Source organism: Pinus tabuliformis, chromosome 3_1 (assembly GCF_031772625.1).
Source record: "Pinus tabuliformis cultivar Carrire ecotype Pingquan chromosome 3_1, CPIR1, whole genome shotgun sequence".
Lineage (NCBI taxonomy): Eukaryota > Viridiplantae > Streptophyta > Pinopsida > Pinales > Pinaceae > Pinus > Pinus tabuliformis.
This window is the reverse complement of record NC_142301.1, coordinates 507,349,494-507,364,704: the sequence shown is the minus strand read 5'-3', so window position 1 is coordinate 507,364,704 and position 15,211 is coordinate 507,349,494. Positions and strand designations below refer to the sequence as shown.

The window sequence follows — 15,211 nt, the reverse complement described above, 5'->3', positions numbered from 1 at the left end:
GATACATTGTTGAAGGCAACACAGGTACAAGCAGGGACAGAGTTCAGAGGAAGCACATCGGGGTTAGCATGAGGTCATGCTAATTCATTAAGTCATGGAGAGATGTTGGTACCATTCCATGACCTCCTTTTCCTCTTGAAACACATTGTTTGCCTACCTTTTTCCTTCATACATCTCTTAGACCCCTTGAAATTGATTAGTTAACAGTATTATAGTTGTTAGATGCATTAAAATTGATTTATGAGTTTTATGTTAAAGAATTAGGGATTTTTGATAAAAAGACTACAGGAAGTTACAACATCCTATAATTGGTTTATTGTTTGACATATGGCATGACAGCTAAGCTAAAGCAAAGGGTAGGGATGAAAAATAGAATGTACAAGCATGGACGAACACCTATCCTACAGCAGAACCAACACTCTTGAATGCGCGGTCAATGATGGTCAAAGCACAGCATGTTGGCGAAAAAAGCAGCAACAACATAGGGTTCTAAACCGATTTAGTTTTGTTCCTTTTTGAAATCGGTTCAGAATGGAAACAACTTAAAAACTATTCCATAACAAAAGCGGCAACAGCCACATAATGAATGTACATTCGTCCCAAAATGTAAACGGTGTTAGTTTTTTGTTAAAAGACATATGTAAACATAGTTATGTGTTGTTGGTTAGTTGTTCTCTGGGTATCATTTTGAAAAACAGAGCTTTTGAACTTAATACTAGAACTCAGTTGCAGTCATGATTTTGTTATTGCGTTGATTCTATAGTTGCTTGAGCGCAGTCCAGTATACCTTTGAAACGCGGACAGGCCCTGCGTGGAACGAGTATACTGTCAGTTTATTTTATTAGCAACTTCTGTATGCACAGTAATTAGAGTTTGGTTTATTCTTTCGTTGATTTAATTAGCAATTCGTATGAGTGAAGTTTATGATGGTGGCTTGAAGGATTCATCGCTGAGATTGTTGAACTGTATCCTGTAAGGGATCTGATCTTTCGTTATTTTTAAAAGCATCTTCATGAACCCTGTTTCTCATGTATTTGAATTTTAAGTGTGCTTATGATTTCAGTATGTTTCAATCTTTCATGAATGATAAACATTGAATGCTGAGTGTTCACTGAACAGGGGTTTTATGCACAACATCCTCGTAAGGGGATTGAAATCTTGGTTTAAGTAATGCACAATGTTTTTTTAGAATAGGTAGATGAATTGAGTGACCTGAGTGTCCAGATGATAGGCAGCATACCTCAACCTTCCGTAAAGAAGTTATGTAACCTACCATCATGAACACTTAGTTAGGAATCCTTTATGTCTCTAGATTGTAGACGCATGCCTCGAAGTTTACTTATCCTGGTCGATAATAAATATAACCTAATCTAGCACCCTAGATAGGACACTACATAGACTAGGGTGACAAAATGATCAAACAATCATGTGATTACTCCTTTGAAGCTGAATTCAGACAACAACTCTCAATATGTGTTCACAACAGTCTCTGCCGGTGACCATGCGCACTCCAAGCCCGGGAACTCTTGTCAGGCACAAATTTCATATAAGATGTAGGCGGGCATGTAGATCTCCACTTGCATACCTCCTAGTGACTTTCGAGCCTTCGTTACCTATTCCTTCAGCTGATGAGCCATTATGTCGGACTAGTTACATGGTTTACCCTCTCTGGCCAGTTGGTCCAACGCGATTACCTAACTTTGTGGGAAGGTTTCCGTGCTTTCTTGGCCACATAGTCGACATGAAAATATGAACAAGTATTGTTACGCCTTCGGAAGTATCTTCGTCTTGTAGATCTAGTTGGGTTTCATCCTGAATCTAGCTGGCTCCTTTACCCAGTTCTTTAGAATGTCTCCGGAGTTGGCATTGCTGCTGGGTAAGTTGAAAGGAGTCTCCATGATAGTCATTAACTTTGACATCAAATACATCTCATCATAATCCTATGCCCAAAAGGTGGCAACCTTCGTCCCACTGACACTTCTTAGAGTCATCATCTCGGGATAAGTGTGCGAGACAATCTAGTGTATCATGTACGCGCATGGGAACGCGGGGTATCTACATGAAATATGGTACAAGTCAGACTTGTGAATGTTCACATATACTTAACAGTCTTCAAGGTCTTCCATAAAAGTGCCTGCAAATTCTTCATTGACCTGTTTCCATTTCATCTTGATGTTCTTGTCTAGAAACAACTTGTTATCTTCATTGATCGATAGACATGCAGACACCTACTTAACTGCTACTCCAGTTGCACTTCCGTTAGTGTGCTTGGATCCTGCTCTCTTGGAGGCCATTAATCATCTACTGCTAAGAGGCAGATGAACACCTGAAAGATCTGGAGACAAATCAACATGCATGGCAAGAAATCTGTCAGCGAAAATCAAAGCAAATTTACGGAATGACTTAACATATACCTGGGGAATGATAGGAAAAGATTGTGCAATTTGTTTTGGGAGGCTAGGTGACTGGATGCCAGAACTACGCAAAAGGCAGTCTGGGTTGTCTGGGAGGAAAGACTTGCTGTTGAATTTGCGTAATGCACAATCCAGGATGACTGGTGACTGCCAAGATTACACAATGCATAATTTCAGCTACCAATGACTATAGACTCAAGGACTACATTGTGCAATTTTCTGGGCCAGTGATCATTGTCCCTCAGAAATGCACAAAACAGTCCTAGAGGACAGTGTCTGGGAAAAAATGCGCATTTCTAAAGAGGAAGACAAAGCCTTCCTTCCCCATATTATGCAATGTTGTCTGGTTAGGTAGAGTCCAAGCCAAGGTTTCCCAGACCCGCCGACGAGAAACTGAAAGAAAATATGAAAGTAAATGCATGGCGACACTAAGAGAAAACAGAAGTGATTGATCGTGCATGCAAACATTGAATGAAAGATTCAATAAACAAATCAACATGCATGTGGTTAAAGCAAGTTTTCGAATCGATGACCGTTCATGCAAAACAGTTTCATGCATGTGACAGCAGTGAGATAGCAAGGAAAACTGAAATGATGCTAGTACAAGCTAGTATGCATGTAAATTATGGCAAGCATTTAAATAAATCAAGCAAATAACACTCACACAAGTGAAAACATAAAAAGCGACAGAAATAATGAAAAAGACAAGTTGACACCACTTACCCATGAATAGTTGAGTCGAATCTGTCCAAGAGTCATAGATGTATTGTGGGATGTCAGAGCTCCAAGATCAATGTGAAAGAATGAGATCTAATGCATCAAATAAATAAAGTTGAGCTCGACATGCATGCCACAAATCTAGGAAAAATTAACACTTGGAGGAAAGTTTCTAAAATGAACTTTGCATGTAACCTCCAACTACTAAAAACATCTCCTTGAATCATGGGATGCTTTTTGCATGTTCCATTTTTCTATTCTGGGAAAAGCAAGCCATGCATGAAATTCAAGTTTACTTGGTCCTGGGGGAACTGGTCAACCCAACTACTCATGCATGAGGCTGCTCAACTGTTGGCAGGAACTGTGCATTTTTAGTTGGGATTTAGGTTGGCTTCCCAAGATATTTACACAATTCCTAGGCATAGAAGCTAACTATTGCCCAGAATTGCGTAATTCCTAGGCTGAGAAAGCCTTCTGGGAAGGATTGTGCAGTTTTTTGGGTGAAGACTGTCTGGAAAAATTGCACAATTCCAGATCCCAACAGGCTGCCAAATAAGATTGCGCAATTTCTGGAGGGAAGGTAAGTTTTCCCCAAGAATTGTGCAATTCCTTGGGGAAGTTGCTTAGCCTGCAGCTTGACCAAGTTTGAGTGATCAACCTATGAGGGGAATGCATCAAGCCTTGATTGATAAGCTGTCTTTGTGCAAGAAAAAAACTGAAGCTTGTGTACTTGACGAAGTAAGACAAGGTGTTGTGAAAGGTTGGTAGGGAGGCTCCAAAACGAAGTTAAGGAAAAGTTTTGGAGGGTGGTTGTAGCCCCTAAAATAGTTACCTATAGAGTAACCCATTCTAGAGATGGTATTCAACAATGTTGTCACCATCGTGCACATGACTCTAGCTCTACAACTACTGAAACACCTCCTTGATATCCTCTATATATGCTTATTTATATGCATCATGGGTGAAAGGTTCCATGTGAATAAGAGTATCCAATGTTGTGATATTTGATGTGGGTGTCCTTAAAAGCATGTCAGTGAACTTGTTTATGCTTACTTTCTTATAATTTATCACTAAATGAAATTGTTATAGAAACCCCATCCACTTGTAATTCCTAACCTATTGTAGTTTATTATAGGTCTACATGTACTATAATGGCTAGTGATTTGTGTGTATTACTAGCTCCTTTCCCATTAGATAGTGTTTCCACTTCTTCACACCTTGCACTATGGCATAGAGCCCCTTTTCATAGGTAGGGTAGTTGAGAACCTCCCCATGAAATACTTTAGAAAGGTAGCATACAGGCCTTCCTTCCTATATCAACACCACTTCCATAGCATACCCACATGCATATGTGTCCACTTCAAAGGGTTGTAGAAAGTTATTTAATACCAAAACCAATGATTAACTAATATTATTCTTTAACTCCTCAAAAGATCTCTATTGACCCTTCCCCCACTAGAAACTCTTTTCACTCGTTGTTATTGTGTGGAGTGGTTTTGATATTAATGACAATGAGGCTATGAATTTCCTCATGTACTATGTTTCCCCAATGAAATTTGAAACCTTAGAAACATTATTAGGCATCAGTAATTTCATGATAGCCTCCACCTTGGCAGGATCTATCTTCAACTATCCTCCACCTATCTCATACCCTAAATACACCAAATTTTGTTGTACAAACTCACATTTATTGAGATTTTTGAGTGATTGGTGCTTCTTGATTAATGTCTCTAGCACCTGCATAAAATATGATATGTGCTCCTCCCATGTAGCATTGTATACCAATATATCATCCAAATAAATAATAAAAAAGGAACCTATAAAAGGGTGTAGTGTATCATTCATTAACATCATAAACATAGTTTATGCATTACATATGCAAAACAACATGACTAAACACTCATATAAACCTTGCCTGGTTTTGAAGGAAACCTTCCAGGTATCTTCTTCTCTGACCTAGGCCTAATGATACCCTAACTCTAAGTACAACTTGGTGAAGTATTTGGATTTTTGCAATTGATACATCAAATCATCTATCTTGCACATGGGGTACTTGTTCTTAAGCATATTTTTTTAACAACATGTAATCAATGCACATTCACCAAGTCTCATCCTTCTTAGGCACAATTATAATGGGTGACCCATATGGTGACGTGCTTGGTTGAATAATGTCATATTCCAATAGTTGTTGCAACTGCTACTTCATCTCGTTTGCCTCTATAATTGACTACATGTACAACCAGATGTTTGGAAACAACAAGTTTGGAAATGACTAGACTTATGCTCCACTTCCTTCTTGGGTGGTACTCCTTTAGGCTCCTGGAACACACTCTTGTACACTTATAGAAATTGTTCCATTTTTTTTTATCTTCCTTAGTACACCCCTTCAAGGATGACTTAGCTCTCATGGACTCTTATATATATTGATTTTCTATTAAAAATATCCAAACATATTTGTTGTTAAAAGTAATCAAATTTTTAGTCTAATTGGCACTTACCAATGAAATCTTCAACTTTCCCATATGCGCATTAATGATAAAGAAATTTTTTCCTTCATAATGTGGTATTGTTTTCCTCTCCCAGTTAAGATTGTTTCATGCATGTACATACAAAAACTGCCAAACACAACACCACATACATCTACTAAAACTACATCCAATTCTACTTCATCAATAAAGTTAGCACTAAAGGGAAAATTGGTTCTACAATGTTTTGTTACCTTTATCTTTGCCTCCTTACTGACACATCCCAATGGATATGGGCTAATATTATCATGAGTCTTTAATCTCAATTTCCTGACCATATTTGCTTCTATGTTGATATGCAATAGTTTTTTTTATTTCTTTCTCCCACTTGCGATAAATGCTACTTAAATTCAACTACATCTACTCTAAAGTGCAAGAAATATTCTCATCCATGCCCAAGTTTCTTTTTACTCGATTACTTAAATCTATGGCTAGAAGGTTATTATTCTTGGAATTGTTCTTATGATTCTTAGGGTTTAGATCTATGTGTAGCTTCCAACACTTTTCTTTATTATGACATTTAATTAATTACAATGGTTGTAGTGGTTACTTGAATCATTACACTAGTGTGTAATGGTTGACATCTTCTTATCTATCCCTTTCCATTTCTCTTTTTCCTCCTTGGAAGCATCTTGGTGCTCTTTCTACTTGGAATCACTTGATTTCCCTTTTGTGGCCTATATTTTCTAGATATTATGATTGCACACAGAGTTCATAAATTCTCCTGGGATTGAAGAGCATCACTTACTTCCAAAAATGACTATGTATACCCCCTAAATAATTTAAGAGTACCTATATTTTATTAGGATAGATACCTAACATGGTAGTCATCTTCTTGAATTCAGTGATGTGCTCTTGCACACTTTGCCTCTACCTTTTCTTGAATTACTTCCAATGAGCCCATTAGTCATGTACATACCCAATATGGTAGAATTTGTGAGGTTTTTAAAATCCTCCCACATAGTTATTAGTGAATCGTCCTCAAACCTAAGTGTCTCTATGTGACTTTCACATCAACTTAACGCATGGCCTTCTAACTTCAATCTAGAAAATGAAATATTTACTTCTTTTATATGGTGGACATTGTAATATACCTCTAACTCTTTCAACCAATATATTACATATATATCACCTTGGTATGTATTTATATCCACTTTTCCTTCCATTTTAAACAAGGACTATGAAGGGGTAATAGTACTAGAACTTACTTACTCTTTATTGGTATCTTTCCTTGACTCCTTTTCCAAGTCTTCATGATCTACCCATTTCCCCTATAATTAGATCTCTAAGTCATATCCTCTAACCTCCACCAACAATTTGAGATTTCTTGCTAAATCCACTATGAGGAGGTCCATATTGTAAGATAGATAAGAAACATGATTTTCTAGCCTCATGAATCTCTCTTCTAATTAATCGCAAGGGTCGATGTGAACAAACTCATCGTCCACTAGTGTTTTGAAGCTCTTTTTCATAATCCAATTCCTATATCCTACAATTCCCCACAAATACTCCAAAAATATCTACTTTCATACCAATATGATTTGTAAATTGTTGTGGAAATTCCACTAAAACAATTCATCACAAAAAACCTTGTAATAATTTGAAATCTTAGATTATGTAGATTTATTTTCCTTAGATTCTAGATTAATTTAATACTATCTTTGTTTGAATTTATGAAATATTTGAAATAATAAATGGAAATAACAAGAACATAAAAACACCACCCATGCAAATTAACACAATATTTATCCTAGGAAACTCAATATAACAGAAAACCCAGCGAGAAGGTGAGCTATATCCTTTTTTCTATTTGTTTTAGTTATAAAAATGCACATACAAAGGACTAGTAACTCCTACAAAGTCACCTTTTAACTCTATGGTATGAATGACTATTATAGGATCCTCCTCCTACGTATCTCTAGAAATACCCCACTTCAATGTTTTTCTAAACCATGGAACAAGTAGAATGGAACCTCGTTCCCTCCTAGCAACGTAGTATTTAACATAGCATGATAGGCATATAGGGTTAGGTGTTTAACATCCTCAATACTAAATATGATAAGGTTTTGGACCTTCTATATTATTCTTGAAAGTCATCATGTGTGTAACCCTACATTTATGAGTAATAAGGGATGATGTGGTGTCCACTCATACTGTGGTGGTCACCTAGATAGGTCAAATTGTGAGAGACATAACTTTTGAATACAACTTAAAATTGAGGTGATCTTTAGACTATTGGAAAATTCTCAAAATGTAGATCAATGTTAAAGGTGTGTGCACTAGCTACAAAAGTTGCAACCTTAGATAATGACATTTGATGTCTCAAAATAGCTATGAAAATTTACAAACCCTGATGTTTGAAATTAAAACCTACCACTAAAATAATTCTTCCCTCCAACTTTTTTCGCCTAAAAAAATATCAAAATAAATTACAAAATTATATAATGATACACTTTTCATAAAATACCTAACCCACTAATGTTACAATTAGTAAAGCATTACTAATGTTACAATTAAGGATAATATATATATATATATATATGTGTGTGTGTGTGTGTGTGTGTGTGTGTGTGTCTGTGTCTGTGTCTCTGTGTGTATATATGTGTGTGTGTGTGTATATATACACTAAGTATTTTCAAATATTTGATTTTTATTTCATATTATTTATTTATTATTGTTATTAATATTTTTTTTAATTTTATATATCAACTTTTTATTAAGAATAGAATAAATTACATATATGAAAATTTTAAATATAAGAAATTTTAATTTTATTATTTTGTTTTTATTATTTTTACATGTAATATGTCAACTCCATATTAAACACTAAATCTAATGATCTTGAAATTAATTTCATATTATTATTTTGTAATGTATCTTCAACATTAAATTGGATTGTAAAATATGTCTAAATACTTAATAAATATAAAGTCAAAATAAATTTATATTAAAATTTACAATATAAATATATTAAACTTTAAATAAAGTCAATAAGAATCTTGTTCCTTTAGTTATATGTTTTATATTTTAAAAACAAATCTAATAGGTTTGAGAGCTATCTTGGAAATAAATCTAATATAGATATGAGCGATTGCATTAGACTCAAAAATAGAAAGTGATTGGATATATATATATATATATATATATATATATATATATATATATATATATATATATATTCCTTTTATTATAAAATCTATTTCAACAATAAAAATAAAATGGTTATTTTTATAGAACAATGATTCAATGGAAACTTTAGGAATATAAGTTAATAAGATAAAATAAATAGAAATTTTATAAATATAAGTCAATAAAATAAAAATAGCTTTATGTGAAAAATAAAAATTATGGAATCTGGTTAAAAATTGTAATTATTTTATGAGATATGGGCCAAGGGCAAGGCCATTAAAATCCAAAAAACAATGTAGAATTTCAAGATAAAATGATAACCCATACATAACATCAATCTCTCTATTCAAGATCAGCAACCCCCTGCTCCCCCTGCTCCAGGTGAAATGACTATCATAACTTATGAAACTGAATATCAATGGATAACCAGACGTGATACACTACTTTCTCACTAGCGAAGCGACTGTGCATGTCACCAATCTGCAAGGTGGATTGCGGTGGAGAAGCGCTGCGGCCTTCTCCCGGAATACTTGAAAAAGCCTGTTAGTACATTTCTTGCCAATGTGGGCTTCAACCAAACTGCCCGTAAAGCTCTTGACCATATTGGCTTTCATCAACCCAAACATCTTTGGGTCACTGATATACTCCTCGAAATCCTCCTCGGCCATGCTAGGCACCCCCTCGCACACTTGCACGCTCTGGATATCAAAAGCGCCACAGTTTTCCACTGCCTGTCTTAGTTCATCTGCATTTGGAAAATACCATGGAAGATTGAAAGAGTCTCTCACATCTGAGCTGATAATCCCCTGCATATGGTATCACAACACCCACACATTCATACCATTATTTTTTTAAAACAGATATTATAGCGTTTTTGATAAATGGGTGAAATTTCCACGTTTTTTCCAAAAAAAAAAAAAATTATTAAAATTTTTTATTTTCAAATTGGCCAATATTTTTTCCAAAAATAATTTACTAAAAAAATTAGCTAAAATTATATATTTTAACATAAATTTTCACCCTTAATTACCTGGCAGACCAATTCATCCCATGCATCTTCAAAGTCCTGGCCACAGAATTCTCCTCCCACTGAGACTTGTTGTGCAGGAGGCCAAGTGTCTGGCCTTCCCATCATGCACAAGAACATTACACCTCCCGGTGCTATCTCCTGCGCTCTGCATTTAATGAAATCGTTGAGATCCTCTTTAGCTTGCTTTGAGTAAGCTTCTGCAATATCCTGCCTGCCCTGTTGATCCATACTCTTCCTTTGTTATACAAGGGGGAAGTTTTCTGCGCAACAGCTTCAGGCACCTGCAACAATAATAACAAAATTCATCAGAAAGTTCATATGGTAACTTGGCTGTAATCATGAAATCACGCAGAGCTTGCCTCTGAAATCCAATGAAGCGCCATGATAGAGAAGCAGACATGAATGTTCGATCTCGGAAACACAACGTTGTAAAAGGATCCGGGCACCCCTGCAACAAAATAAGGCAAGCGCCCAGACCTGTCCAGCAGATTGAAGAGCCCATTGAAGTCATTGGAAGGCAAATCAGAAAAGTAAGCCTGGATCTCTGGCATTGAGCCTCCGCCATTAGAATTATGCCCATTCCCACACAGGTTCGTGAGTGTTTTCACAACAAAATCAACGTCTGATATCGTGTTCGTACCAGTGGCACACCCCAGATCTGCGATTCTGAGAGGGCCTTCTTGGGGAAACGTGAGGTTCTCAATGGCGGCCTCAAACAGCGGCTGCAGTACACGGAAAACGTACCTCTGTCTGTAAGAATTCTCGGCGTAACTTGCATCTCCATTGCCGGAGTACATGTGAAGAACGCCATGCAGATTATTGCTGCCGCTGGTTTTCAGTCGAGTGCCGTTATCCATTGCCATTCTGGGAACTCCACATGAATTGGGCTGCGTCTCAGTGCCACCGTTCTCCATTTTAGAGGAGATAAGACAAGAGCAGAGCAGAAGAGGAGCAGGATTTTGCAGAGTGACAAATCACAACACTAATTATCAAACAGCCAATGCTCAGCTCTTAAGCAACGGCGCGAAGTCTGTAAGAGGCTGAGTGAGCCGAGCTCTGGTTGCTTTTTAATAATTATGTATAATTGCAGGACATCGTACATATAAATCATAGATTATAATGTGGTACTCCATTTGATTTGCGTAAACAGTGTGCCCACAAACAGAACAGTGAACGATTCCCCATGACGTTAGTTCACCTTTTTGGCGATTCCCCATTATGTTTGACTCAACTCTTTTTTTTAGCCAGCAGAGATTTCATTTCATAGGTGTTTTAAAGCGGTAGTGAAGAGTTGCAACCGTTGAGGGTTAGGTTTTTTTAATAGGTTTTTTAAAGCAGTAGTGAAGGTCGGGTTAGGTTTTTTTAATAACAATGGAGCTAGTATCAGAAATATTGGACAGATTACAAATATTACATAATATTATTTAGGAAATTTCTAAAAAAAAATTATGTTAAGTCAATTGCCAACCAACACAAAAAAAAATATCTTAATTTAGTTCGATCACATAATTACACTTATGTTATTATAGGTTACTATAGTTAATAATCATTATCATTATTATCACTAATAAAGATAAGTACTATTATCTTGTTGATATAGGTGAATATAGGTGACTATATTTGATAATTATTTTTATATTGATAAATGTCACTATAATTATTATTATATTAATAAATGTGAAGATAGTTGATAATTATTATTATCTTGATAAATATGAATATGTTTATAAGTGAGTCTTATTTGGAATAAAAATTTTCTAATTATGTTTATTTTAGAATATAATTTTCAAAAATAAGGGTTTAATCTTATTTAAAAATTATTTCAAGTTTTTCTAATTTATTCACTTTTAAGAGGTGTATGTAAACATTTAGTGATTATAATAGTAATGGTCAAAAGGGACCCATGTCACCAAAGTACCAAATCAACCAAGTTATGTATTCACTACTCATTAATATTAATTATTATTATTATAAGAAATTGTATTAATTTTTTTAATAGTGACGACTTGAGATGTATTATGTGGCTTGATTCTTAACAATTTTTGCCTACTATTTAATTTATATGGTTACAAATCCAAAGTAAGTTATCATCATTATTTCAAAAAAATGTCATAGTCTAATGAGCCTGCTTTTTTGTCCTGAAAACCATGGAAATTCGGGCACGGATTTTTATAAATTCAGGTTATAGCTGTCAAACTTCAAGATTAATCCATTTCCACCATCAAAAACATGATTCAAACACTCTTACTGCAAGATTTCTTGAAATGAATTTTTTTTTGCCAAATTCCCACAACTTTTGACCGTGTAGGCAATTCCTCTGCGTACACTGAGAAAAAGTATTAACAAAATTATTTTCATTTTTTAATATTTTTAATAAACTTCCTTTTACCTTTGATTAAAATTTTATAAAAATAATTAAATTACAAATATTAATGGTTGAAAATGCATAAGTCTAAATACAATAAAAATGGTTATAATCTAATTTTTTCATATTTGAAGTTTTTTTTGAGAATTTTTTATGTTTTGATTCTTTTGTGTCTAAAATCACAAAAAATTGTTGCAATTACAAATTTAAATGGTATATTCTACACAATTCAAGTGTTTTAAATGTTTTTTAAGATGTTAAATTTATTTATACATTTAAAATCACAGTTTCAATAATGAAAAATCAAAATCTAACCAAAAAATATATAAAACATTAAAAAAATCAACCATAAAATAATTAAACAACCCCATAAATATTTAAATTTAATATTATATTAAAAATATAATGAAATAATGAAAATGATAATTTCACTTAACAAGTATGTACACAAATTTTAAAATATATATGTATGTGTTTAACAAGCCTTTCTTTAACTTTTATAATTGTGTTTGATATATTTAAATTTATAAAATTGTATTTGATATATTTAAATTCTAATTTTAAAGCTTTTCAGTAAAAGAAATGATTTGAAATGTTATTACAGTGAAATTTGATCATTTATTTTTTTACCTTTAAGCCATTTTAGGTATAAACAAGTGGGGTGAGTGGGGAAAGTGACACGTTATCATAACATTTGAATTTTTTTTAACATGTAATCATTAGTGGCTTCACAGTTGAAAAACTCATGTTTGTTTATTATTTGGGGGGTGTTTCTTTATTTTTTTAAACATGTAATCATTAGTGGCTTCACAGTTGAAAAACTCATGTTTGTTTATTATTTGGGGGCGGTTCTTTAATTTATTATATTATAATTATAATTTAATTAAAATATAAATAATATATATAAAAATATTAAAGTTTTTTCCAATAATAATAAATTTTTTAAAGAGAATTAATAATTTTAAGTATTGAGGGTTTTTTTCGGCGTATTATATTAGATATCATTTTTTTGGGATTCAATTTTTTTGGGATGGGTGACTTTTTTGGAAGTCATGGTTAAGGTTGAAGCTATGTGATTCATTTCACTAGTTTCAATCCTACTTCTTCACCCGTGTGAGCATCACCCTATGCAATGAGTGCTAAGTGGACTGTTCAAAAATCATGAGAAACTAGTCTGTTGCCACTACCTCTCATGGAAATAGTCATAGATGAATAACTTTTTTTAAAGCAGTTGAATCCCAAAAAATGATATCTAATTAATAATTTTAATAGATTAATTGTCATTATTACACTAAATACAGTTAAATTATATATAATATATTTCAAAATTTAATATATATATATATATACCCAACCAAGCAATATATACACATTAAAAGATTAGAATTAAAATATCAACTTATTGTTATATAAACGTTATTGCACAACCATTTTGAAATTTTTGAAAGGATATGTGAAGCATATTGTGGTTCACTTGGTCAACAAGTTCCTTGTAGACATGAAGTATAAATACTCAAGGATGGACCCATTCTTAAGTATATGAAGGAAAGAATAAGGATCAGCATTAACTTAAATTATTTTCACGATTGGTTTTTTATTCCGAAAAAATAATAATTAGAAATCGATGCAGATTTGGATTCGCTAATTGGCATTAGTTTTAAATCTGAAATCAAACCAGATTTGGATTCGCTAATTCGCATTTGATCTATATTAAATCAAGCAGATTTGGATTCGATAATTAACTTTAACGTATGCTGAATAGCGGTATTCTTATTTCCAGAATCCATTTAAGAAAAAAATTTAAGATTAAGAATAACTCCATAAATATAAATATAAATATAAATATATATATAAATATATATATATATATATGAGGATGCATTATTGGTTGCATTAAATAATTAAATATAATTTGATATTCTGTTTGAATGGTACAATAATATAAAATAATGCGACAAGATGGTTTAGTCAAAAGTTGTCATGAGAAGATATCTTCCTCAAGAATAATTGCACATCACAAGTTAATCATGAAAGTAAGAAGTTTGAGAGTTTTGACATGGATGAAGTTAAAATTCTGTGAGCCTTGTTCGTTTTGACATTGATGATGGTAACATGAGAAGGTAATCATGAAAGTAAGTAGTGTTACAATGTTATATATTTAATATATTTTGATATCATGAATGAAGTAAAAAAAAATTGTGACTTGTGTTTGTTTTGACATTGGTCATGATGGTCATGATAACACTTGCTTGGGATCATTTTAGATTATGGGTATTGGGATCAATAAATTAAAATTGATTATTTTCATTTATTATGTTTGTTTTTAAGAAGGGATGATGTAAGAAAATGGAATTGTAAAGTAAATATGTAATGATTTGATTATATAATTTTTCATATTGATATATTTGTATGTGTTTAGTTATATATTAGTAAGAAAATTTATCATTATTCAAATTATATCATAGTAAGAGAACAATGTTTTGAAAAAAGAAAAAAAATAAGATAGTAATAGTAGTTGGAGGTTTAGTTAAAGGGAATGAAGTTAATTCATAGTCTCACAACTTATTTTAGATGAAGATTGCAAGATGAGATAGCTCGAAAAGAAATGTTGTAGTAGCATATAGTCTTGTGCACAATGTTTTATGCTCATTAGAGTCATTGTAATATGATTAACATAGTTACTAATGAAAATAATGATTTTAAAATGGGAACTCTAGTTTTAAAATCTATATTTTTTGAAGTTAACTCATAGTCTCATAGCTTATTAATATTTTAGATGAATATTGCAAGATGAGATAGAGAAAAAAGTGTTGTAGTACTCTACAGTCTTGTGCACAACGTTTTATGCTCATTAGAGTCATTGTAATATGATTAACATAGTTACTAATAGGATCAATGACTTTAAAACAAGAACTTTAGTTTTAAAAATCTATATTTTTTAGTCAAAAACACCAAAATTAACCCCTAAAGTGAAAAATTGTACCCATGGAATCTCTTTTTTTCTAGCCTTTAAATTACAACTTGTTTGAAA

At 33.1% G+C, this 15,211-nt stretch overlaps 1 pseudogene across 1 annotated transcript; it reads right to left on the bottom strand.

Annotated features, from left to right (window-relative positions):
- Positions 1 to 9,094: 9,094 nt before the first annotated feature.
- Positions 9,095 to 10,932, bottom strand: LOC149188034 (gibberellic acid methyltransferase 2-like; annotated as a pseudogene). The gene is made up of 3 exons (XR_016256230.1): positions 10,175 to 10,932; positions 9,816 to 10,096; positions 9,095 to 9,591 (listed from the first exon to the last, which is right to left on the bottom strand). The product of XR_016256230.1 is annotated as a gibberellic acid methyltransferase 2-like (transcript).
- Positions 10,933 to 15,211: the final 4,279 nt, after the last annotated feature.